Genomic DNA, 25,769 nt, shown 5'->3' on the forward strand with positions numbered 1-25,769 from the left:
GAGCAGGTGGGGAGTAACATGTGACAGGCTTGATGAGTCTTATGTAGTTCAAGTAAGGTGAGCACAGGATGTTGTTAAAACTCTTTAAGTTCTGGTACTCTGTCTCTGTGCATAGATACTCTAACATTTCAGAGGTTTTGCTGCCCTTTGAAAGTTGTCAAATTCATAACCCAACTATGAGCATTAGCTTGTTTTATCTCAGAATACCTTTATAGAATTAGCCTATTTCATCCAAGGAAACACAGCTAAGAAGATTTTACATGTGCTCTAGGCCACTCACAGATAAGGAGTAGTGCCTGATCAGAATCTCTTGGTTTGCTCTTAACCCTTACACTGTCTTACCTCCCCCGGAGAAGTGTGCAATGACACCTTCTAACTTTGTGTCTGAGGGTTTCTTTTCCTGATTTAGCAGAACCAAGTCTGTAGAAACTACTTAACCTCTGAAGGTTTGGCTTACTATGAATTTTCAGCAAAGGAAGGACTTGGGCAGGGTAGCAAGTAAGGGAAGATGATAAGAGAGGAAACACTAACCTTTTTCTATTCTTGTGTATTATGAAATTTGAACAACTCTTTGAATTTATTTTCTTACATTTTTTTTTCTGATTTAAAAATATAAAGAAGAAAATGAAAATCGTCCATTATCCCTCAATCAGGAAGAAACACTGTAAATATTTTTTGTGTGCTTTGTTATTTCTGTGCATATACATATGTATGTATGTAAACAGACTGGGGCTTTAAGTACTGAGCCACTTTGCTTTCGATGGCGAGGTTGCACAGTTAAATTCAGAATAAAATTTAAAATAAAAAGCATCTTTGTTAATAGCTATCTGTGCCATTGGTGCTTCCCAGGTGGCACAGTGGTAAAGAATCTGCCTGCCATTGCAGGAGACATGGGTTTGATCCCTGGGTCAGGAAGATCCCCTGGAGAAGCAAATGGCAACCTCCTCCAGTATTCTTGCCTGGGAAATCCCATGGACAGAGGAGCCTGATGGGCTACAATCCACAGGGTCACAAAGAGTTGGACACGGCTGAGCACGCTCATGCCCACATACACATACCTGCGCCATGTTTGATGTTTCATTCTTTCTTGTACCACAGGGAAAGATCTTTTCTTTTGCCAGGTCTTGCTGACGTATCCCCTGCCTTATCTGTTACAGTCTATCTATGCCCATTGCTATTTCCATGTACAAGTCTTTTTACCTTTCTTCTTTTCCTTTGCTCCAAAACGGCTCTTATCAAGGTCACCAAAGCTCTGACTGTTGATGACCCTGTGGTGTCCAGTTTATCTATTTGTTTCTTTTTTGCTTGTGCTTTTTGGTACTGTTTTGGTACTAAAGAACCATCATGGTCACAGAGAGTTATGCCTAGGTTCTCTTTTAAGAATTCTGTAGTTTTAGTTCTGACATGTGGGTATTTCACAAGGCATTTATTAAGGGGGGTATTTTATAGAATTAGAAGAGTTTGAAGAAATGGCCTACAGCTCGGGCTTCCAGGAACAACCCTCTAGACCACATTATAGAACTGTGCTGCCAAGAGCTGCTGTCTTAACCGTGAGCAGGAAGCTGCACCCCTGCAGCTCTAGGGCCTCCCGCACCTCTGCCGTGGTCTACTACCCCTCTTCCTGTGAAGCTCAGAGCTTCATCTCCTTGTTGATAAACTGGGAGTGCTGTCTATGTCCAGGCTGTGTTTAGTACATTTCCAACCGGTGTGGCACGGGCACAGACCAGTGGTTGTGGATGAGGATTGTAAATCACTTGTTAGGACCAACTCATGCCAACCAGCTGAATATCAGCCCTTTTGACAGTATTGAAAGAATTAAATGAGCTTGGCACAGCAATGGCGTGTGGCAAAGGTTCTCCTGATGGTCCTGGGTGCATAGAGCTTGCTAGTTTGACTGACATTACTCAAGGTACCAGTGGTCAGACTGAGGTTGGAATTCTTGGAACACCCACAAGACCTTAGTGAATGCTCTCACAGACATAGAACAGAAACTGGGGATGGTGGGGCAAGAGGCTGGCATCGTGGTCTAGCACTCCTACATCTGGACTGTCCACCTGAGTGCAATGCCTGCACACACGAAAGGGGGCAGAGTGGGGCTTGAGTGGTAAGTCAAGGAGGAGGCTGCTCTGTTTCTCAGCTGTTACTCTAGTGAAACAGGTGGACAAATTTGAGCCTGAGAGGTAAGAGGAGAATAATTTGGAGCATTAGATTTTGGGGTCCCTTCTGCATGATCTTCTGCTTCCCTGATAGCTCAGTTGGTAAAGAATCCACCTGCAATATAGGAACCTGGGTTTGATCCCTGGTTAGGAAGATCCCCTGGAGAACGGAAAGGCTACCCACTCCAGTATTCTGGCCTGGAGTATTCTATGGACTGTATAGTCCATGGGGTCGCAAAGAGTTGGGACATGACTGAGTGACTTTCACTTTCACTTTCTGCATGATAATGATGGTCACTCAAGCTGTCCAAGGGAGAGATGTGGACAGGAATAAACACAGCAGAGACTGGAGTCCAGAACCTTGAAAACTTGATGAGGACAGTTAGTGAAGCAATACCTTGTGATTCATCACTTCAAAACATCACCTAAATCAAGTGGGATCATAGTGGACAATGACCATTTAATTTATCTATCAAGGGACATTTGAAGCTCTGAATAGAGTGCTGTGAGGAGAACTTGACTTCTAAATCCAGGCAGATGAAGGCCTATTAGCTCCCCAGAGTAGAGGACTTAAGATCTGAGCCAACTCGGCAGACCTGCTGCACCTGAACAGATGGGAAAAGACAAAGGGACACGTATCACGAGAAGCAGAGTCACTGAAGGTGGCTTGTTTGTTTTGCGTCTTTTTAGTTTTTAAACCTCTTACTTGAGGTCCTAAAAAAGTGATGTTAAGAAAGGCAGTAACTGAATACATGTTGTTAGAGGGAATATTGCTATCATGTTTTGTGCGCATACTGGACATGTTATGTAAGCTGCAAGTTATAAAAGCTGTGTGCAAAGAGCAGACTTTAATATTTTAATCAGAAAAAAATGAGGCTTACAATTGAATGTCCCTGATGCATATTTAATGGAGAACATAAGGGATATTGGAGCTATAAAGGACCTGGCCGGTTGTCTAGTTCAGCCTCCTAATTTGCGCAGATGAGGAATATGCAGAGATGACTTGAAAGTCCTGAGCTTACACAGTCATGAGGAGTGTAACTGGGATTACCACTGGCCACTCCATTCTCTCCAGGCCCATCCACTTAATCGTTAACTGTGCTGAAGGAGCCTTTGCTATAAAACAGACACCTCATGTTTCTGTGCTGCTGCTGAGCAGACTTCAGGGAGGCACCTGGGAGAGGAAGAGTCAGACTGAGCCAGGGTTGCTCAGGAGATCCTGAAAGGCTATGGGTTTGGAACCTCCCTCTCTGAGAAAGAATGTCTAGGCTTCAGGCACCTGCCTGTTCACCCTTTGCTTCCACCTGCCCACCCAGGTGGCAACTGAACTTGGAGACGGTCTGGCTAAAGGGGGCGAAGGGATGGGTGCACTGCCAGTGAGTTACGGGGAAGAGTTCTCTCAAATCAGTGCCTTCCTCCTGGTGACCATCGTCATTTCATCATTCAAATGCCCTGCGCCTTTTTCTTGCCTTACTGTTTTTTGAATGGCTTGCCTGTCCTTGCTTGTTTTCTTATTCCATATCCCCGTTTTCACGGATTGGGAAGTTAGACCCTCTACTTCTACAGTATTAGTGTTTGTCCTTGAAACTTTAATATGCACACTTATCAATACAAATGTAATCAGTATCTTAATTCCTTTACTATAAAAATAAGGAGACTTGACCACTTTTAACTCAGATCCCCTCTCCTTCCTTCCACGCTATTGGTGAGTGTTTTAATGTCTTTTTAACCCCTAAGAATTAGACACTGTTATTATTTTACATAGTTAGTTGTTTATATTTACTAACAGATTTATCAGTTTTCTTACTCCAGGTCCTTTCTCAGTCCTGTCTTTTCTTCTGTAGGATACCCTCCCCTTAGGTGCAGGTCCTGTTGGTGGTAAACTCTCTCAGTTTGGGTATTTCACCTGTCTTCTCGAAAGGAGACATAATTCTGTGCTGACAGTTATTTTCTCTCAGCAGAGATTTCCCCACCCTTTCCTGTCTTCCTGTATAGCTGTAGGCAAGTTGACTATTGATCTGATTGTCATTACTTGTGACCAAGATGTCTTTCTTCTCTGGGTGCTTTTGTGATCATCTCTGTTTTTCTTGTTTTGTGGTTTTACTCTAGCAGGTCTAGGTGGGGATATTTTTTCTTTTCATTTATCTATGTGCTTCTTGTCTATAGTAACATCTCATGAATTTAAAAAGAAAACAAACAAACTGCTATTTCTTTATATTTTCTCTATCATTTCTTTTGAGTCTCCTTCCGTTGAACCTCATTCTCTCTTTCATTTCTCCTTACTTTCTTATTTTCTATTTCCATGCCTCTATGTAATTGTGGGTAATTTCTTTGAATCTATCTTTCAGTTTACTGCCTTTTTTTTTTAACAGTATATCTAGTCTACTGTTTAATACAGTCATAATTTTTAGTTTTAATATTTTTCCTTTCTAAAATTTTCGTATGAATCATTTCAAGTCTTTCTGGTTCTCTGTTTCTTGACCCTTTTCTGATTATATCTTCCTCTTTAAATATTTTATACATACTAATTTTGTTTCCAGTGTTTCTAACATCTAGGGTTCTTGGAGATGTAAATCTGCTGTGTATTGTTTCTCCTGACTCCCACCCATGTTGTTTTATTTCCTTCTATATTTGATGGGATCATTTTTGATGGAACTTACTTTGTTTCTCCAGAGAATTTGTGCTTCTGCTTAGGCATTAGGTAGTATTACTAACCTGACACCACTTTCACCACTCTATTATGATTTATTTTTATTTTTTAAAATAATTTTTACTTAATTATTTTATTTTTACAGACCCTAAGGGGGGAGGGAGAGAGAATAAGGAAAGAGAAGAGACCATTCTATCAGGAACACTGGGCATACTTAGATGGATTCTTCTGGTACCCTAAGAGTTCAGTTCACACTGTGTGCATTTATCCATTTAAGTAGTAGTGCCCTTAAAGATGCTCAGGGAAGAAGGGTAGAATAGAAAAGTAGCAAATGAAATCTGAAGCTCTTAAATGTTGTGTTGGTTTTTCCTCTTTCTGAGGAATAGAAATACTGTGAGCTGTAAAACAGTGACGCGAGTGGGTCTGTAGGAATGGCCCCACGTGATCCTGCCGCTTCTTTCAGCAGCTTTTCATGCAGTTTGCTGGGTTCGGGTGGTCATGATGAAAACTGCCTGTACACTGTGCCTGCAGCAGATGGAGGGGTGTGAAAGAAGCACGAATGGCAGGGCACCTGTGTGAGACGCAGGGCTTTGGGTGTAGTTGTACTGGCCCGAGGAGCCGCAGTTTGTTCTAGAGGAGAGGAGAGTCACTGCCCAACGACATGAGGTCTAGGAAGGGGTGTCCATGTGATTAGCAAGAAAATAAGTCATTAGGACGGTACTAAACTCGCCCAGAGGGAGTGCTATTTCCATCTTTAGTGCTCCGCTCCTCCAGGAAGCCTTCTAGGATAGCACCCCTTCCCCACAGACCCCTGAAGACTGAATGGACCAGGTTCCCCAGTGGTTTCTGCTCAGCCTGTCTCCGGATCCTGGTTTTGCCCAGAGGTGAAGGGAGGCCAGGGAGGTACAATAGCTTCAGGAGGAGGGGGTCCTGGCAGCCTGAGAAGTGACTGCTGCCTGGCCTGGGACCTGGGTGTGAGTTCACAGGTGGAGGGGACTAGACTTCACCAGCTCCAGGGTTAAGAGCAGAGAGCAGAGCACCCACGTAATTCCACCTGGAATTATGATGGAGACAATCCACATTCTGCCTGGGTTTGCTTTGCTGGGAGGTGAGTTATTTTTCTGTCCTGAAGTCCCACAAAGGGTATACTCCTCTTGAGAGTCCTTAAATCATTGTGAGGGTTCGAGGTTCACTTCCTCACTCTGTATGATCCAAGTTGGTCTGTGGTTCTTTGTGTGATAGAAGCATTGACCTTCAGGAGAAACCAAGCTTGTTTGTTTGGTCTTGTTTTTTGGTTTGTTTTTGGTTTTTTATTTTTCATTTACTGTCTACAGACCTGGTTTTAGCTCACTGCTCCTATTTTGCCCCTTGAACCCGTATTTTCATTTGAGCTCAGCAATACTTTGTTTTTCCCAGTTTTATTGTGATATAATTGTCATATAATACTGTATAAGTTTAAGATGCAGAATATAATTTGATATATGTATATACTGTGAAATGATTGCCATGCTAAGTTTAAATAATATCCATCACCTTACATAGTTACAGAGGTTTTTTTTTTTTCCTTGTGATGAAAACCCTTAAGATTTACTCTCTTAGCAGTATACAAATACTGTATTATATATCTTTCACATATACAATACAGTATTGTTAACTGTAGTCATGTTTTACATCACATCCCCAGAACTTATTTATAACTCAAAGTCTGTGTTTGTACCTTTTGACCACCTTCACCCATTTCTCCCACCCTCAGCCCCTCCCTCTGGCAACTAATAGTCTCTATGTTTCTATGTTGTGTTTCTGTGTTCTTTTTAGATTCCATATATCATTGAGATCAAAGAGTATTTGTCTTTTTCTGCCTGACTGATTTTACTTAGCATAATGCCTTCAAGGTCCATCCTTATTGTCACAAACTGACAGAATTTCCTACTTGTTTTCTTTTAGCCACGCCATGCAGCAGCCAGGATCTTGGTTCCCTAACCAAGGATAGAACCTATGTCCCCTGCCGTGCAAGTGCATAGTGTTCATCACTAGACTACCAGGCAAATCCCACTTCTTTTTAATGGCTGAATAATACTCAACTGCATATATATACCATGTCTGCTTTATCCATTCATCCACTGATGAACACTTAAAATGTTTCCATCTCTTGGCTATTGTAAATAATTCAACTGCACTTTAAAGAGTATGTTTATTATTATTAATCCAGAATTTAGTATTCTCAGGGGAGGATTTTCATAATTGCAATCTATAACCTTACCAGAAGAGCAACCCCCACATGTGTATTGATCTGTTCATTTTTAGTACCCCACCTAATTCCAAAATTATCTTAGGTGGCCTACAGATAGTGGTATGGTGGAGTCATCTTGTACTGGCTTATGAGAAATTTATTGTTAAACTTTTAAGAATCTTGCAAGCCGTCTGTTAAACACAGCCATCATTAAAAATTAAATTATATAAACTTACAATTAAATAATTAAAAATGTAATAAATACTCAAATTCATCACTTTCTTATTATGTTCCACTGTTACTTATACTGTTGAGGTTATTTATGTCCATCGTATCTGCATGGTGAAAATGCTACAGAAAGGTGTCCTACTGCACATCTCCTCCTAAATCCACATTGGACAGCTTCATGTTAGTATCTTGAAATGGGCCATGGTGGGAGTATTTACACCAGGGAAAATGGACACACATACAAATCAACTCTTATTTATTTCTTTATTGATTGTCTAAATTTCATATAGTGATGAAGAGAATAACAGTGCAAAGTAAATACTAAAAGTGTGTCATATCCACAGCAGTTACATTCTGAATAGCACAAAAAGTTGAGGAAATACTCTCCCAGCGTTTGGAAGCAGTTAACAAATTCAGCAAAAAAGTTGTTTATATGGGGAAGAGTGAGTGGATTTCTGATGCATGACATAGATCTTTGTTGTTTCACTTTTGTCTTCCTTGTTAAAATGGAAATATTAGCCAACATTCATGTCTAAACTATTCTTATTTATTGATTGCAACCACAGATTGGCTGTGGGTAAAGGATTTGACAAAAATGAACAAAAGCATTCTATGAGAATCAATTGGCTGCTTGGAATTTACAATAAATATTGTGTATTTTACTATTATTTGTTTACTGTGTATTATACATATTTTATAGCACGTTTGTAATATACATGTACATTGTTTTCAAAGAACCAGGTGTGGCGCATTCACCAGCACACCTCTGCTTACAGGGACATACATAGATACACTAAGGTAAGATTTGAAGTAGATGAGAAAGATAAAAGGAACAGCAAGGAGAGGGCCTCACTAGAGCTGGAGATGATGCTAACAGAAAATTTCATATTATGGAGGGCAGACATGGGACATGGTGGGCTGCAGGTTTGCCTCTAAGCTTCCCAGCACATCTTATTAATATATAAAGGGAAATTTGATTGTGTACCAATTTTTCAGTGTTTGGGTCAGAAATTGTGGCAATTCTCCTAGGCTAAGTCTGGAAGGAATTTTACTCTGAGGCTGTGTATAGAGGAACAATGTGTTTTTCTAAATATCAATAATATCCTTAAAGCAAACCCTCACTTAGAGTCAAAGGAATACTTTTGGGAGAGCCCCTCTCTGAAGGCTGGACACTTCTTGCCAAACTGCATTTCTGTAAGATACACTATTGAAGTATTTGTGGATGAAATCATAAGAACTCTGGGACTTGTTTTAAAATTCTCCACAAAACAAAGGAATAAACATCTGTTGAAGTGAATAATTGAAGCAAAAAGAGCAAAATACTGATAAATATTGAAGCTGGATGATGGGCAATTGGGGATTCACTGAACTCTTGTCTGTACTTTGAAACAAGACTGAATCTTATTAATGTAGTCTAACAGCTCCTCCTCCCTTCTCCCCTGCATACCTTATCTCCGCTTCTCCCTCCTTGCTATTCCTGTGGTAGAACAACTGGGTCTTTTGTCCTTCCCACATTGTGGATTTGGCTGTTGCTACTTCATGGTGACAAAAAAATATTACCTAACAGAAATCCATTAAACTTAGAAATTATCCTACAGGAATGAGACAGGTCAGGGATGTTTTAATGAAAACAGAAGGGAAGAAAAATGAGCCATCTGACCCAAAGAAAGGAATTGCAGTAACAGGGGCACAACCCACAGGGAAGGTGAGGAAAGTGGGGGCTGAAAAGCAGAGGATCTGCAAAGAGAAGCACTGGAGATAACTTTTGCCTGCTGCTGATTTCTGAGTTCTTTGTCTTCGAGCACCTCCCCTTCCTCACCCTGCCACTTCAACCCTCAGGCAGAGTGGTGGGGCAGGGGCATTTTCCTCATTCTGGTTGCACTGTTGAGCTAAAACTTAAGGGATTTGAAAAAAATTTTTTTTTCTTGAACCACATGCTTTTTAAGAAAAAAAAGACAAATACATTTAAAATCAAATCAATTTTGAAGGGGCAGCATCTTTATCATCTCCCATCCTTGGGATTCATTTCACATTCAAATAAATAGAAAACTACTTGCAAAAAGGCAAATTACATCTAGATTTACCCACAGGTGGCATTTCATGCCATGACTTAATGGCACTTCATCAACATGAGCTTTTCTGGGCTCACTGATTAGATCTTGCAATATGGAAAGTACCTTACCGTAATTTTTCAGTAGTTCACAGGTTATGCTATTTGGAACCATGTGAAGTAGCTAATGTTTTGGTGGTTTTCAAAAACACTGTATAACCAAGAAATTCAAGCACCACATACCAGTGACTTAGGGACCATTTAGACATCTGATGAGATATGTATGACTGTGATTAAAGGTTAGTTGTAACAATATTATGATATTTTAGAATCTTTGAAATGTATGAGCGCTTATTTAACTCATGGTGATGAGCATCAGCCCCAGGCCCATCCTGTGGCTCTGCTGCAGCCAGAAGCTCTGGTTCCCTGCCCAGGCTCACTTGCTGCAAGCCCTGCCCCTCAGCTCTTCTGCTGCTGAGGCAATGCCTCTGCTGTCCAGGCCTCACAGAGGAGCCTTCCCTGTGTTCTCCAGGAATAACTGGTAGTAGTCTGCACCCGGGAGATGCCTGACAACTGAGAAAATTGATCTTCCTAGAGAATTGCCTGGAGGGTTTGTCTGACCTATCAGTGGGTCTTACCTAGTTTCTAAAAAAATGAAATGCAATAGGATGAAATAGAATGGGAAACCATCAGAGCATGTGATAAAGATAAGCACTATCTTATGAAAGCTTTGTTTCTATTATTTATGTGGGTATATGTGTGTACTGAGACATAATGTGAAATGTATTTTTAAATGTGATTCAAGTCAAAAGGTCTTGAAGAGTGCTGCTCTCAGAATGTGTAATTTACCATTGGAGCAAGCCAGGCTAGTAAGAAGCTGTTGCTTAGACACATCACAGTGGCTCTGAAAGAGTGCTGAAACATTTCCCTAACAAGTTTAAAACAATACGCACCTTTCCTCTCATACCTTTACCTTTCTGAGATATATGTGAGCTTAGTGAATTCCTCTGTTCAGGTAACAAGAGTTAGCATCTATTCAGTATTCCTTCCATCCACAAACATTTACTGAGAGTGTGCCAGGCACTGAGAATATAATGATGGGGGAAAAAATGGACAGGAATCCCTATTTTAGTGAAACTTGTATTCAAAAGTAGAGGATGAGGCAGACTATAAGCAAGACAAATCAGTGAAATAGAAAATGTTAAATGGTTATAAATGCCAGGGCAAAAAAGTGAATCCTCCTTTGGGAGGATTTGGGGGATATATTCTCAATTTTTCTGTATAACACATCACTACAAACTTAGCCAGTTAAAGCAGCATATGTTTATTATCTTTCAGTTTCTATGGTTTGAAGAGTCCGGACACGGCTTCACTGGGTCCTCTGCCCAGTGTCTTACGGGACTGCAATCAACATGCCACCTAGGCTGAAGTCTCATTTGAAGAATTAACTGGAGAATCATCTTCTTGCAAGCTCATTCAGGTTGTTGGCAGAACTTAATTCCTTCCAGTTGTATAACTGAAGGCCTCAGCTTTTTGATGGCTCTCCACTGGAGCCCACTTTCAGATCCTAGAGGCCTCCCGCTTCCACTGGCCCTCTCACTGTATGGCAGCTGACTTCTTCATGTCAGCAAGGAAGAGCTGTCTCTCTAGTTTCCTAAGATGGTGTCTTTTATCATGTAGTCTAAATATGGGGTGACACCCCATTACCTTTGCTCTGTTTCATTAGAAGCAAATAACAGGTTCTGCTCTCACCCAAGGGGAAAGGGATTCTAGGTGTGGCTCATTGGAGGTCACCTTAGGGAATATCCAGACCCAGTGGGGTTGCAGTTTTAGACAGGGTGGCCAGAGAAGGCATTCCTGAGAGCTACCATTTGGGGAAGGACCTGGGGAGGAGAGGAAGAAAGTCATGTGACTATTCTTGGGAAGAGCATCTTCCCAAGAGGAAAAAAACAAATACAAATTTTCGAGGAACATGCCTGCCATTTTGAGACAAAATATCCTGTGTGCTGATGAGAAAGATCAAAGTGAGGGACAAATGGATGCTGCAGGGGAAAAAGAATTGCTGGAGAATCACTTATGAGTAAGCAAGGGGAATCTAGTGCAGAAAGAAAGGAAATAGTCATCCATGAGAGTGGGGTTAGAAATGGATCCTTCCAGGGAATGGGGAGTGTCAGTCTGTTCACTTGATAGCAATCAAGGCCCACCTGATCTTAGTGCTTATGAATTTAAGGAGAGACCATTCACCATGGTGGGGTGTCTTTCACTGACCACAGTCAGTATGTGTGGAGATAGGCAATATATATGCAGAAAACTGGATTGAACAGGGCTGTGGTTTAGGTAAGTGAGCAGAGAGGGGCAAGGTGCAAGGGAGGAGTATGGTGAGTGACCATGGAGTTTAAGCTAGGTCAGATCCAGCTGGCAGGAAGTCAGTAAGGATATAGTTGAATTGAACAACACTGTTATCAACTGGATCTAGTTCACGTTTATACAGTTCTCTACCTCAGAACAGCAGAATATTCATTCTCTTCATGCTCATATGGATGATTAAAACACATTCTGGGTCATAAATATACCTTAACAAATTCAATAGAGTAGAAATCCTACAAAGTCTCTTCTCAGCCACATGGAATTAAACTAGAAATCAGTAACAGAAATAAAGCTGAAAAATCTCAAAATCGTTGGAGATTAAACATCACACTTTTAAATAACATATGGGTCAAAATGAAATCATGCGAAAATTTTTTAAAGAACATTTTCAAGTAAATAAAAATATAACATCAAAATTATGGAATGCAGTAAAAGCAAGGCATAGAAGAAAATTTGTAGCAATGAATTCATATATTAGAAATGAATTATTGAGTCAGTTGACATGAGTTTTAAGACTAAACATTTTATAGAGGAGGATGGAGAGGTGCTGAAAGTGACATGAGATGTAAGAAAGACACTTAACCCTCAAAGAACAAGAGAAGTGGGAAAGAAAACTACCACTGAGAGCCTGCAGGGGAAGCAGAGTCCCAAGGGGAAGGTAGGTTCCAGTGACCACAAAGATTCAGAAAAGTTCAGAGAAGAAATGAAGGCTGTGGACATTTTGCTGATGATTTTCAAAGGGCTCTGTGGAAGAGCTTCAGGGAAGGGGATCAGAAAAAGGAGTGTCAGAAAGGGGTGGGATAAGGGTTTGAGGGTTAAAGGATACCCAACCAAAGCAGAGTTAAGGGGCATGATGAGTTGGGGCAAGTTGTCCTGATGCTGCAAGAAGGAAGTTGTAGGGGTCTCCTGGGGACACACAGAAATTCTGTTGTCACACAACATTGAGGCTGGTAGTAGAGCAGCATCACTCTGGGTGCTCACGTCTTCTTGTGACTCCGGCCGATGGAAACCTGCAGAGGGCGCTCTTCCTGAGCAGGGGAAACAGTCCATCCCCGAGTCCCCCAGAAAGAGCGTGGGGAACCTCAGTCAAAAGAGGTTTTAGTAGGGAAACTGAGGGAAGTAAGGAAGACAGGCAGCTAGACTTGCTAGTTAGAAGACTGTGATACATTTACTTATCATGTGTTAAAATTTGTGACCATGCTGACTGAGATTTTAATTATTTGTGAGATTGCAATTATTTGTGACTGCTAATTTTAGTGTTTAATCTTTTTGTAAAACAGTTGTTCATATCTCTGTTTTTACTGTTACAGTTGTTGCTTATTCTCATTTCATGTTTTGAATTCAAATTCTGAGGATATCCAGTCATCTCCACCAGCTAATCCACCCATTCCTTTCTTTCTGTCTCCCTCCCTCCCTCCCTCCCTGTGTCTTTCCATCCCTGCTCCCATCAGCGCATGCAGTCTTTCATTTATTTGTTCATTTAGCAAGTGTTTATAACATCCAAAACTAATTTAATACTATATGTCAAGTATACCTCAAAAAAAGAAGCTTCTTTCAAGAAACAAAAAACTCAGGTATTTATGGAGCATTTGAAGATCCCCTGGAGAAGGGAAGGGCAGTCCACTCCAGTATTCTTGCCTGGAGAATCCCATGGACAGAGGAGCCTGGCGGGCTACAGTCCATGGGGTCGCAAAGAGTTGGACATGATTGAGCGACTAACACTTTCTTTCACTTTAGTATGTTTCAGAAACTGTTCTAGGAGACTAAAGTGATGACAGCAGATAAAGCTTATATTCTTATGCAAATAAGCAAAAAAGGTGCCTGAGAAGTGCTATGGAGACAAATAAAACAGAGTAAGGAGGAGGAGTACTGAGAGAGAGAGAAGGAGAGATCAGGAAAGAGGTCTCTGAATGTGACATTTGTGCTAAGGCCCCGAGGGAAGTGAGGGAGGAAGGCATGCAGAAAACAACAGGAAGAGCATCGTGAGCAAAGGAAAAAGAAACTATTTCAGGAAGAACAAGGGACCCAGTGTAGCTGGAGTGAAGCGACAGGGAGAGTGAAAGGAAGTGAAGTCAGGTAGGTGTGCATGTGGAGATTGGGTGGTGGGTGCTGAGTGTGAGCCGAAGAGTGAGAGTCTGACTTGTTTTATTTGCAGTCGTAGAATTTTATTCAGGTTCATAAGTGATTAATTTTCTTTCTAAAAGTCTAAATACAAATCCTATTCATATATAATTTTTTGAATTTACATACAGTAAAATTCACCTTTTTTAGGATCCACAGGAACACCGTGCCTGCAGAGAACAAAATCCATGGATGCTGAGGTTCCTTATATTTACATATAATCTACGCAAATCCTCTTATGTACTTTAACCATCTCTGATTTCCTGTAATACCTAATACAGTGTAAATACTGTGTAAATAGTTGCTGGGATGCTGCAAATTTAAGTTTTGTTGTTTTAGAACTTTGTCAAAAAAATTTTCCCCTGAATCTGAGATCTGAGGTTGGTTGAATTTGTGGATGTGGAACCTGAGGATATGGACTACATAGTTCTGTGAGTTTTGACAAACACGTGTAGTCACGTGACTGTCACCGTCTGGATGTAGACCAGTTTCCCCACTCAGAGTGCACTGGGACCCCTTTGTGGTCAGCATGGCCCTCACCTGCAGTCCTTGGCACCACTGTTGTCTTTTCTGGCCTTTTAGCTTTGTCTTCAGAGTTATGTCTGTAGGGCGTCATGTAAATGAAACTATATATCATGTAGCCTGTGCTATAGATGTGTATTCGTTTGGCTGCACTGGGTCCTGGTTGCAGCAGGCGGGATCTTCGGTCTCCGTTGGAGCATGCAGAATGCCCCCTGCAGTGGACATACAGAGCGCTAACCACTGGACCGCTAGGGAATGCCCTAGTCTCCTTTTTGCTGAGCAGCAGTCCAGTGTGTGCGTGTGCCTCCGTGTGTTTATCCAGTCACAAGTTTAGGCACTTTCAGGTTGTTTCCAATTTTATATGAATAAGAAATAAAGCTACTATTCAGATTCACATACTAGCTTTTGTGTGAACACAGATTTTCATTTCACTTGGATAGTTGCCTCAGAGTGGGATTTCAGAGTCAGATGGCAAGCACGTTTTAACTGTATAAGAAACTATCATACTGTTCTCCAAAGTGGTTGTCTCGTTTTGCACTCCCACTACCAATGTATGTCACTTTTAAAATTTGAGTCATTTTAGTTGGTATGTAGTGATGTCTCCTTGTGGTTGTAAGTAGCATTTCCCTAGTGACTAATAACGCTGGGCATTATTTTTATGTAATTATTTGCCTTCTATATATCTTCTTTGATGAAATGTCTTTACAAATATTTCATGCCTTTGATGAATTGCTATTGAATTTTCAGAATTTTTAAAAATGTATTTAGGATATAATTTCTTTATCAAATTTTTGTTTTTCAGATATTTTCTACCAGTCTTTGACTCTCTTTTTTCCCATTTTTTTAAAAAAATAGGGTCTTTTGAATAGCAGATGTTTCCAATTTTTACTTATGTCCAGTTATCAGATTTAAGGTTTTACATTTAGGTCTGTGATCTATTTTGAGTTAAATTCTGTGCAGTGTGAGGCCTGCATCAAGGAACATATATATATTTCTTGAAAAGACTATTCTGTCTTCTTTGAATTGCCATTTAGGTTATGTATGGTTGTGTTTATGAGCTCTTATCTGTTCCATTGATCTGCGTATATTTGCCAGGACCTCACAGTCTTGATTACTGTAGCTCCATGGTTCTCCATGGCTCTCATGGTTCTCTTGAGAACTCTCAAGGGTTCTGCTTGTTTCTCTCTTGCACACTCATGTCGTGTGTGCCCTGGTGCGGGGCCTGGTGTTTGTTGTCAGAGCAGTGTTTCTTCCCCTTTGGTCACCTGCTCACTAAGGAGGTGTCATGGTGAGAGCATGCTTAAGATCTTCTCCTGGCAGATTTCAAGTGGACAATGCACTATTAGCAGCAATCCTTGCTTCCTTTGTGAGGGTGGTTCATCCTGGTGCTGAACGGTCTGATGTGTTGGACAAGAAGGTGAAAGCCTCAGGCTAGCCTGTTCTGGGAGGGCCCTTCTGGGCCAGATTGCCAAAGATTAATGACCTTGCTGATGACTTTCTCTGGCCTTATGCTGATCCTGTGGTGCATGGCAGCCCTGACTGGGCAGTGCCCTTGGCCAGGATGGACCTCAGAGCATTTGCTACATCTGTTCCAATCTGAAAATTTCCCCATGTATGACATTCATTTAGTTATTCATTCTTTCATTTAAATGTGACATTTATGGTGCTGTGTTCAAGGATTATAATAAGGAAGGAGATAGAAATGGTTTCTGTCCTCACAGAGTTTACACTTTGGACAAGAGGCATTAAGTAGCTTAATAAATACTCAGTTAAGTTTGTAACATGAACTATAGTCAGTTCTCCATACTGTTTACATAACGTGAATTAGTTTACATTTTGTCTGTGCTGCTTTTATGCTAGAATGGCAGAGCTGAGTGATTGCAGCTGTCACAGAATGGCCTACATAGTTCATAATATTTATTATGTGACACTTGATAGGAAAAGTTTGCTGACCCCTGCTTGGATACCTTAGATGTGTTCAGAAGATAAGGTCACTCAGGGCTGCCCTCTGAGCTAAGGGTGAGGAGGGAAGCAGCACTGATGTAAACCACGTGTGCTCACAGACTCTCACAGACACGAAGCCTTGCGGGGGCATCTTCTTGTTCAGTACATTGGTCCACTTAATACCAGGCTGGGCCACCTTCACATTGGAGGCTGCATGGTGACTGTAGTTAATGATACAGAATTGTTTACTTAAAACTTGTTGGAAGTAGATCTAAGTATTCTTACCACAAAAATCCATTAAAAAAACCCAAAAGAAAGCTGGGGAAATTCCCCTGTCACTTTATTCCAAGACAGTTTCTAGGAGAGAGGAAGACATTGCTTTCTACTCTTGGAAAAAAATACAAAAAGTACTCTGAGTCAGAAATGTCTGTCTACCAAAATCCGTCCTCCTAGTTCCATAGTGTGGCGTGGTAGCTGCCTGATAGCTGTCCAGTCAGGAACTACATTTCCCACAGTCCTTTGTGTCGAGTGTACCCATGTGAGTAGTTCTGACCAATGGATTGGGAATGGGAGTGACCTGTCATTTGCAGGCTGGGATTTTTAATGAAATGCTCACTTGCAAGCCCTCTGTCCCCTTCAGCTATCTGGATATAGAGGGCTCTGAGGTTCTGGAGCAGGACTTCTGAAACTTCTGAGTGTTTGAGTCACCTGTATCTGGAGATCTTAAAGCACAGGGCAGGTGCAGTAGGTCCAGGGCAGGGTCTGAGATCTTGCATTTTTAACAAGTTTCCAGGAGATGGCAGTGCTGTTGGTGCTTAGACCTTTATTCTGTAGTGGAGCCATAAAATGAAAGGAACCTGTCTCTGAATCACTTAAGTAGGAAAAATCTCCTTTACTCAGCAACTCCTGATCTGTTACCTGAGTGAGAAATAAGCCTTTGCAGAAAGGTATGGGCGTGTCTGCATGCTCAGTCACGTCCAACTCTTTGCAACCCCTATGGACTCTAGCCTGCCAGGCTCCTCTGTCCATGGAATTTTCCAAGCAATACTGGAAAATACTGGTTGCCATTTAGGGGATCTTCCTGACCCAGGGATCAACCCCGCATCTCCTGTGCCTCGTTCATTGCAGGCAGATTATTTACTGCTGAGTCACAAGGGAAGCCCATTTTAAAACCTGCCAAAGCCTTATCCATTAGCTCATTGACAATAGTGGTTAAGGGGAAAAAAAAATCTGGGTTTTATATTTGTTGACTTGGATTAAAAACAGAGAGTGAAAATGTTTGGGATGGGTTGTGAATGATCTGCCTCATCTGGCGGGGAGGTTAGTGGAGAGCAGACCATGAGGGTCTTTGACCCTGAGAAGTCTCAGTGCAGGGAATTGAGGTAGAGTCTCTTAAGCAAGGGACCAGCAGGTGAGTGCCAGGGCCCTGGTGCAGGTTGCAGGGCAGAGGTTGGCTGGAGGAGCCCAGCCAAAAGTGTGGTCACTCAAAGGCTGCTTGACCCCAGTGACAGAAGCCTGGGCAGGGAGGCAGATGGGATACTGATGTGTGTGGTATCGGAGTGTGTGTGCTATTGGGAAGAGTTGCAGTTGGAGCAGAGAGGCAGAGGGAGTCCAGACCTGCTCCAAGGTCAAAAGCCACAGGAGCCTTTTGCCTCCTTGCAGTGAACATTCACAGTGGGGAGGCCAAGTTCATCTGAGGTACTTTGACCAGCTGGATCCAGCATGCTAGAATTCAGCCAAGGATGCTAGTGGGAAATCTCTCCCCAGGTTCTGAGGAAGAAAGGCTGGAACAAGAAGGCCTGCCCTGTCACTGTTGGTATGGTCCTGACCTTACCTTCCTGAAATAAAGCCAGAGCTGGGTCTTCTCAAGGCCTGCTGGCTTTGGGACAGAGCTGGGCCTGAGCAGGAACAGGAGGAAGTCAAGGGAAAATAATACTGGTTTTGGATAAAGCACCTGGGTGGTGGCAGAAGCTAGCCTTCGTCCCATCTGGTATTCAGATAACATCAAGCCCTTCTGTCAGAATTGTGTAGAAATAGCAGCAAACCTGAGAAGAATTGCAAACTGTCCACTTTGACTAGTCAGGGTCACTTACCATGTTACAAACCATTTTTATTCAAGGGAAACTATAGCGGATTTAGACATGAGACCAGTTTTTTTTTTTTTTTTTTTTTAATTATCTGATGTTTAAATACTCACCAAGCGCCTATTGTGTGTTAGGTACCATGAAGATTAATTGTAGAAATCCAAGGTGAATTTTCATACCTTGATGATGGAGAAGAGAGCAGATTATAAGAATGTGAATCTGTGTACTGATTAGATACCTGCCCAGGAAAGCTCTTGGAAGAGTTGAAACACAACTGGGGGCTGGGAGAGGCTGAGTTCCGGGTCAGCAGCCTGTGAGGGCTGCAGCCTCCAGCAGAGGATGGAGGGGAAGGAAGAGAGGCAGGAAGCATAAAGGTGGGCCCCACCCCAGCTCCGGGTTCTGTAGGGGGACCCACGTTATGTCAGGTCGTCCTTCCGGTGAAATCCGTCAGTGCCTGCTGCTGCCTGGTGTGGAGGCCCACATCCTGGCCGGGGCCTGTTAGGCCTGTGAAATCTACCCCACGGCCCCCCAGCCTTCTACAGGCCAGTTTTTTATATCCTCTGCCCTCAGGTGACGGGCTGCCATCAGGTCTCAGATTTGGAGCTTGGCCCCCAGGCCCTTTTCTTCTCAGGTGGCCGAACTGCTCCAGTTTGCCCATGACTTGAGGTGGGGAGGGTGTTGCTTGGATGCCCACTCAACAGTTTCGAAACCAAGACCATCCTGTCAAACTGGGGGAAGTTGTCACCTTGCTCCCTGAGGCCTGGACCCCCCACGCTGTTCCTGTTGTGACATCTGCACACATTGAACCAGTCCCCGGCTGTTTTCTTAGGAGAAGCCCTGGGTATACCCCTCCTGGCCTCATGAGGCCTCCTGCTTGCCCACTCTGGCTCCTTCACTTCTCCTTTGAAGCTCTTATTACAACTGCAAGTAACATAACTAGTTGTGGAATTAGCTTCCTGATATGTAAAGCCTGCACATCTCTGACAGGTGGGTCGTGCCTGTCTGGTTTAAAGTTGTAGTCTCAGCCCTCTGCACAGTACCTGCCACATGACTGACACTGATAAACATCTGCTGAATGAGAATTCCGGAGCACCACTGCAAACCATTACATGTCTCTCAGCTGGTAAGAGCAACAACTTAAAAATGTGTATGTGTCATTGTATATGTACTCTGTGCTCGAGTCAGAGTCCCTGGCTATTTCTTGGCACCCTTAACAGGTACTCAGGTCTCCGTATTTCTTACCTGGAGGATTTCAGTGCCTGCCAGCGCATCTCCTGTCTCCACTGCACCTGGACAGGGCTGCCAGGGCCTCCTCCCAGAGCTGAGTGCTGAGTTCACCTTTTCTCAGAAAGCTCTAATGACGCTCGACTGCTCATAATAGCATTTGTGATCTGCTTGCCCCTATGTCTGTTATTCTTCTGCCTGTCTGTCTCTGTCAGTCTCAGTCAAAATAAACAATACATTGTTTCTCTAACATACCTCCAACTTTCTTAACTCTGACTTCCCTCATGCTGTTCTATGCCTTATCCCTCCCTTACCTTTTGAAATCCTACCCATCCTCCAAAGCCCACTAATACACCCCTTGTCCAGGGTCACTTCTAACTGCCTCCACCCATTTCTGCATTCTGTAGAAACAGACATTCCCACTGTGTTAACTGTCTTGATCTTCTAACCAGATTATAGGCAGCTTGAGAACAGGGGCTGCGTTCTACGCATCTGTAATGCTTTATAGTTAGTAGGTACTCAACACTATTCAAAAATGTTTGTTAAGCTGAGTTAAGTAGGTTTAATTAATGCTCCTTTTGTTTCACGTAGCCCGTAAAATAATTTTATAAAAATTCTAGATCCGATTTCATTTTTAAGTTGACATCTATGTTTTTTCCACAAATTTAAATATTGCCAAGGATATATTTTTGTATATATGCTTTAAATGTATCTTATTTAAACCTTGTAGTTGCAGATTTGACTCATTTAACTTATGGAAAATACCTGCTATATAATCTAACTGGCTAAGCTAGTCCTTGTGGTCAAGTCAGACAAACAGCCAAACCACACATTCAATCAGAAAAAAAGTCTGACTTTATTTTAAAATTTAGATAAACGTGGGTGCTGATTCTTAGATAGGAACCCTCCGGGGCTCTTGAATTGAAGGAAGGCATTGCCCATGTAAGTGATGCTCTCTGCTTTGCTCTCCTGACTCCCCAAGGCTGCCTTCTCCAGTTGTCACTTTAATGCCCTAGAGGTTTTACACTTTAGGGGGATGAACAGAGTTAAATTTAGGTTGTGTGATAAGTCCGTCTTCCATAATGTGAAGGGTCCTTGTGTAGGGCAGGTGGGAATGGGCAGTGGGCAAACCACAGGCCTTGAAATGCATAAAATTGGAAGATGAAGTTCTGGATGTGGATTCCAGGTAAGATAGGTCTCTGCCTGTGTGCACCCTGGAAAGTCTCTGTGTGACCCCCAGGGACTGTGTGTTCTTGGCGTGAAGGCATTTGACCCAGGAGGAAGGCACAGTGGAGATCACATCTTCTTTCACACAGATACACCTTGTGAGGGTTTTAGAAAATTTACCTTCCACTTAATGAAGAAAGGTCACTTTGTTGCTTCACAAGATTTCCAGGTGAACTTATTTTCCAAGACACCGTTACATCAGAAGAAAAGATCCAACGAAACTCTCAGAATCTTTTAAAACAGATGTGGCCCTCATCTGCGGTTGCCAGCAACCCTCCCCCCGGGCGGTGGACAGACTTCAGCTTTCCTGGATCGCTGTGCTGCCGGGGTGATATGCCACCAGTGTGGCCCAGCAAGAGGTCAGTGTAATTCGAGATTGTTGCTCCATCATTTATTCCCAAATGTTTACACACTGCAGCTGCTATTACCACCAGTAAGCATAACCATCATCTCTACACATTTAATTGGTGCCCTAAATAAACTTGACATGATGCAGAATCATGCACTATCATTGGACATAGTGCCCTTACTGTGTTAAGACTTGGAAAGCACTCTGGAGATTTTGTAGGCATCCCGTCTGGTGCTATGATTATCTGAAAAAGAAATCTTGTTAGTCCAACTTCTTCAGCTGTTAGGTCACTTGATTTTGCAGTGAGTTTGGCCTGAAAAATAATATCAGTTGGGCAGGGTCAGATTCATTCTGGGGGAGCCCCAAGCTTACACAGTTTGGGAGAGACTCAATAAGAAAGAAAATGTAAAATTCCACATGAGCTTGAGGGCTCATGCACGCTTCAGTTCCTCCAGCTTCACAGCAAACCCACCTGTACTGTAGGAACAGTGGTCAGGTGTCTGGCAGAGTGCCTTGCACTTGGAGTACACACTTGAAGCTATGCCAGGCACGTGTAGCCCCCAGCAGCCACACACTTCACCAGGTCTGGGGTGTGTATGATCCACTGCTTGGAAGGGGAATCAGATCCTGATGAAAGCAAGGGGTTCTCTGCTGAAAGCCTTGCTGTTGTTCCAAGACAGAGGCTGCAGATTGGTAGGCTGTGGGCCAGACTCGGTCTGCAGGTGGTTAGTTGTGGTAGAAGATAAGAATCTTCTTGTTCAGTGTTTCTTAAAAATGTGAATTAAACTTGTCAAACTTTAAAAACCATAAATTTCATATAAAAAGCTGATTTCTTTTTTGTTTTCTTCTCTCCCCTCCACCCCCCTAACCCTTCTCATGAGGAACTGAAAGACAGTTCCACAGTGACAGATGACAGCTTTAGAGGAGGGATGTGCTTATTGGTCCACCCAGTCCCCACCTTGGCATCTTCATGTTTATTTTCTGCCTGACCTTGGAAACTTGATTCATGGTAAGGCCTTGTCTTTTGAGGCTCCTCACTTGCTCAGCCCTGGTGCTGCTCTGTCCCCGCCCTGATACCTTTGGTCTCTGATCTGTGATCTTTTTGATGTCCTAATGACTTTTTTCCTTTTAAGATGTAATTGGCTGTGCATGATTAATATTGACACCTCATTTTTTAAACTAAATTCATTGTTTTCTAGATCTTGCTTTTTTCAACTTGCACTTGGCCTTTCTCTGGTTAGTCCACAAAGCACGACATACATTTATGGTAATTATCTCAATTTGTGTGCTTGATTTCACACTTTGTATTAGCGTCTTCGCTTTTCTGAGTGATATACAGTAGGTTTAAATCTTTAAAAAGAAAAACCCTACTGGAGTAAAAATGGTCAGTTGGAAATTTTAGGCCTCCTGTTGACATCAGTGGGAAGTCTTGACTAGGGTTGAGAACTATTTCTTTGGATTGTAATCTTGATGGCACGGTTGTCATCATCCTATTCCTGTTACTTCCTAGAACTCTCTCCTCTGTAGTGCAAGTATTGTTTTATGTTGCAAACAGTTTATCTGGCCATTCATTTCGTACCTTTACACTGTTTTTCACTAGATCTTGGCTTCTGCATAAGCTTGGATTTTGCATGAAAAAAATCCAGAATTAAAAGAAAAAAATGCGATGGAATTTACTGGTGATTGATACCTACCTTTTTGGGAAAAAAAAAAGTTCGGTATCAATCAGCATAGCAAGCAACAGAAACATAGCACCAATTCATGAGCGATGCGGTCCCTTGACAGGCAAATACCAACTAGTGTCTGTGAGAAAACTCTGCTTACTAGGGTGGAAAAAGTCTGCAGTTATTCTCCCTTGCAGTTTTACTGCATTTAGAGTCAACTTTCAAAGAAGTCCTATTTGGGCATTAAACTTATATTTTGAAAAATCTAAGACAACTGCAGTTTTTAAAAATTAACTCAACTTCTGGTAATTATTTCCTTCAAATTAACACTGCCAACAAAAGAGTTTTGTGCATGGTTAGAACTGGCTAAGTTTAAATTTAGTGGAGTAAATGAATTTTAAAAGTAAGCTGGTACAAGACTTGAATTTGGTGTTTATTTCTAAGAGACATTTTTCTTAAAATGTTGAGCTGCCTTTGATAACATATTTTTAAGTTTCTTTACCTTTTAAGTGATCTGATCTGTACCTGCCTTAGTTGCTAAGTTGTGCCCTACTCTTTGCAATCCCATGGACTGTAGCATGCCAGGCTTCCCTGTCCTTCAGTATCTCCTGGAGTTTGCTCAGTCTTATGTCCATTGAGTCAGTGATGCTGTCCAGCTATCTCCTCTTCTTCTGTCATCCCCTTGTCCTCCTGCCCTCAATCTTTCCAAGCATTAGGGTCTTTTCCAGTGAGTCGGCTCTTTGCATCAGGTGGCCAAAATATTGGAGTTTCAGTCACTTTTGTTAAGGGAATGTTATTCTGCAGTGACCTATGATCCTGTCTGACCAAGGGTTTTAAAACTGTTTGATAATTTTTTTTTTAACAAAACTTCCAAAATCAAATTCTAATGAAGTTCTTTTGACCCCTAGCTAATTTGGGGATGCTTCAAAGGGCCCCTGGAAAACTTCAGAGAAAGATATTAAACTAATTAGGTTCATTTGCTATGTTAAATTTCATGGGAAGTATTGTCAAATGAGTAATAAATCTTCTTAGGTTATGTTATAAGGAGAAATGTTATTAACATAGATATTCCGGAAGTTGCATGGAATTCTTAAAATCTGATACTCCTGGTAAAATTATCAGTCATAATTCTGGTTATTAAAGTGTTATTTGTTATAGCAGTAGCCAGATTTCTTTGTCAGTTGCATTGTAGTCAGATTTTAAAAGTGCCATATGTCTTTTGTCACTTGACATTTATGGTTTTATTCTGATGCTTTTACAAAAATGCTTCCTCTTCAAAAAGATTTATGGGAAGAACATTAGGACAAGTATAGGTTTCTGACTTTCAGACAATAATGCTGAACTGGGTAAGAAATGAAGGAATTCTGAAAGGAAACCTAATGGGTTCATAAAACTATTAACAAAAGGAGTGAATGAACTGATGACTCTGGCTATAATTTTTATGGTTTCTATCTGAAAAGTAACTGGTTTTAATCTGTGTTTTCCAGATACAAGGAAACCCTCCTCCTCAAGCTGATTATGACTTGCGTTTGGTAAATTATGCTTTTGTAAACTGAATTGAAACATTTATCTCACCTATCTGATCTCTCCAGAGACTAGAAATGCTTAGGTTCACTAGTAGCTTTGTCTGATATATTAGGAAGGACACCTCCTAACAGATATAGGAGTCTCAAGGAAAGAAATTCACCGAAGTCTGTGAGACAGTCTGTGATAAGCCCTTGGGTATGACTTTCCTATTTCTGAGAGGCCTTTTACAGGTTCAGTCAGAGACTCCTTATAAAAGAAGTTCCCTCAAAGCTATTTTTAAAAAAGCCTATGCAATCAACTATATTTATATAAATCATCAGGCCAAGTTTATTGAAATCAGACTTACTTTGGAAACAAATTAGACTTAATTTGGCTGAATTTGGTAAGTAATTTTAGAAAAAGATTCTTTCAGTGAGTACTAAATTCTAGTTGTGTTGAGGTCTGCATTTACTAAGACTCACTTCTCAGATGATTCCTTGCTGTTATATTAAGTTTAATTGAATAATTAATAGGACACCCTAAGTTTGTTTCTGAAGCTTATCTTAATAATCTTTAGAGGAAGATCAGGTATCCCACAGCCTGCAAGCAGTATTGTGTGTACTGGAAATGACATCTTTTAAAGGACCATCTCCCACTTAGGTGGAAAGATCCTTATCAGGTACTCTACACTAGCTCATGCACTGCAAAATTGAAAGAAATTGACTCTTTGATTAATATTTCCACTTAGAAAGGGCTCCTACACTGGCCTGGTCTACAGCGAGGACTGCTGATCTCAAATTCACCTTAAAACGACACTCAAACAGAGGAGAAACTGCACTCAGACCAGGATGAGAAAAAGACAACATCCGAAGTAGACAGCTGACTGAAGGTGCTGGACCTGACCCATAAGATCATTTATTGTGTTTTCTTGACTTCTTGGACCTTTTTGTACACTCGAATCAGATGTTTTTCTATCATGGGCATGATCCTGTGCTAGTTTTAAAATTCAATCCAGTTATTGGGTTTGTGACCAATTACCTGTGTCTAGTATTTCTGTGTTACCTTGGATTTCTCCTCTCCTTTTGGTTGGCTCTTAGGAAATTTATTCTAAAAGAAAGAAAGAAAGTATAGTTCTGTTCTGGACACTATTGTTAGTTGCTATCCCTTCACCTGGACTGCTCTGACCCTGGCCATAAATAGACATTTCCAAGTTCAGTCAGAGCAACAGACAAAAAAATTTTAGCCAAAGAATACAGCTTCCCACAATTTTGAGACTATGTGGTTAACACTAGGCTATATCCATTTAAGTTTAAAGACTCCCTTATGTTGGGTACAATTAAACCATACTGTGGATAGCCAGAGCTTCCCAGGTGGCAAAAGTGGTAAACAGTCCACCTGGAGGAGGAAATCGCAACCCACTCCAGGATTCTTGATGGGATAACGCTGG

General features: G+C 41.7%; 1 protein-coding gene across 2 annotated transcripts in view; it reads left to right on the forward strand.

The window, feature by feature from the left end:
• Positions 1-25,769, forward strand: part of PHTF2 (putative homeodomain transcription factor 2) — a 190,951-nt gene that overhangs the window by 160,038 nt on the left and 5,144 nt on the right. Inside the window, exons 23-27 of one of the 2 annotated variants that reach the window (XM_027539780.1) lie at positions 10,653-10,794; positions 19,340-21,162; positions 22,034-22,161; positions 24,304-24,348; positions 25,071-25,211. The gene's annotated coding sequence lies outside the window, so the exon portion shown is untranslated. Of the gene's footprint in view, positions 1-10,652; positions 10,795-19,339; positions 22,162-24,303; positions 24,349-25,070; positions 25,212-25,769 lie in introns of both variants that reach the window. The other variant, XM_027539781.1, reaches the window with a different exon arrangement.

The sequence above is a fragment of the Bos indicus x Bos taurus genome, chromosome 4, assembly GCF_003369695.1.
Source record: "Bos indicus x Bos taurus breed Angus x Brahman F1 hybrid chromosome 4, Bos_hybrid_MaternalHap_v2.0, whole genome shotgun sequence".
In the NCBI taxonomy this organism is placed as follows: Eukaryota; Metazoa; Chordata; class Mammalia; order Artiodactyla; family Bovidae; genus Bos; species Bos indicus x Bos taurus.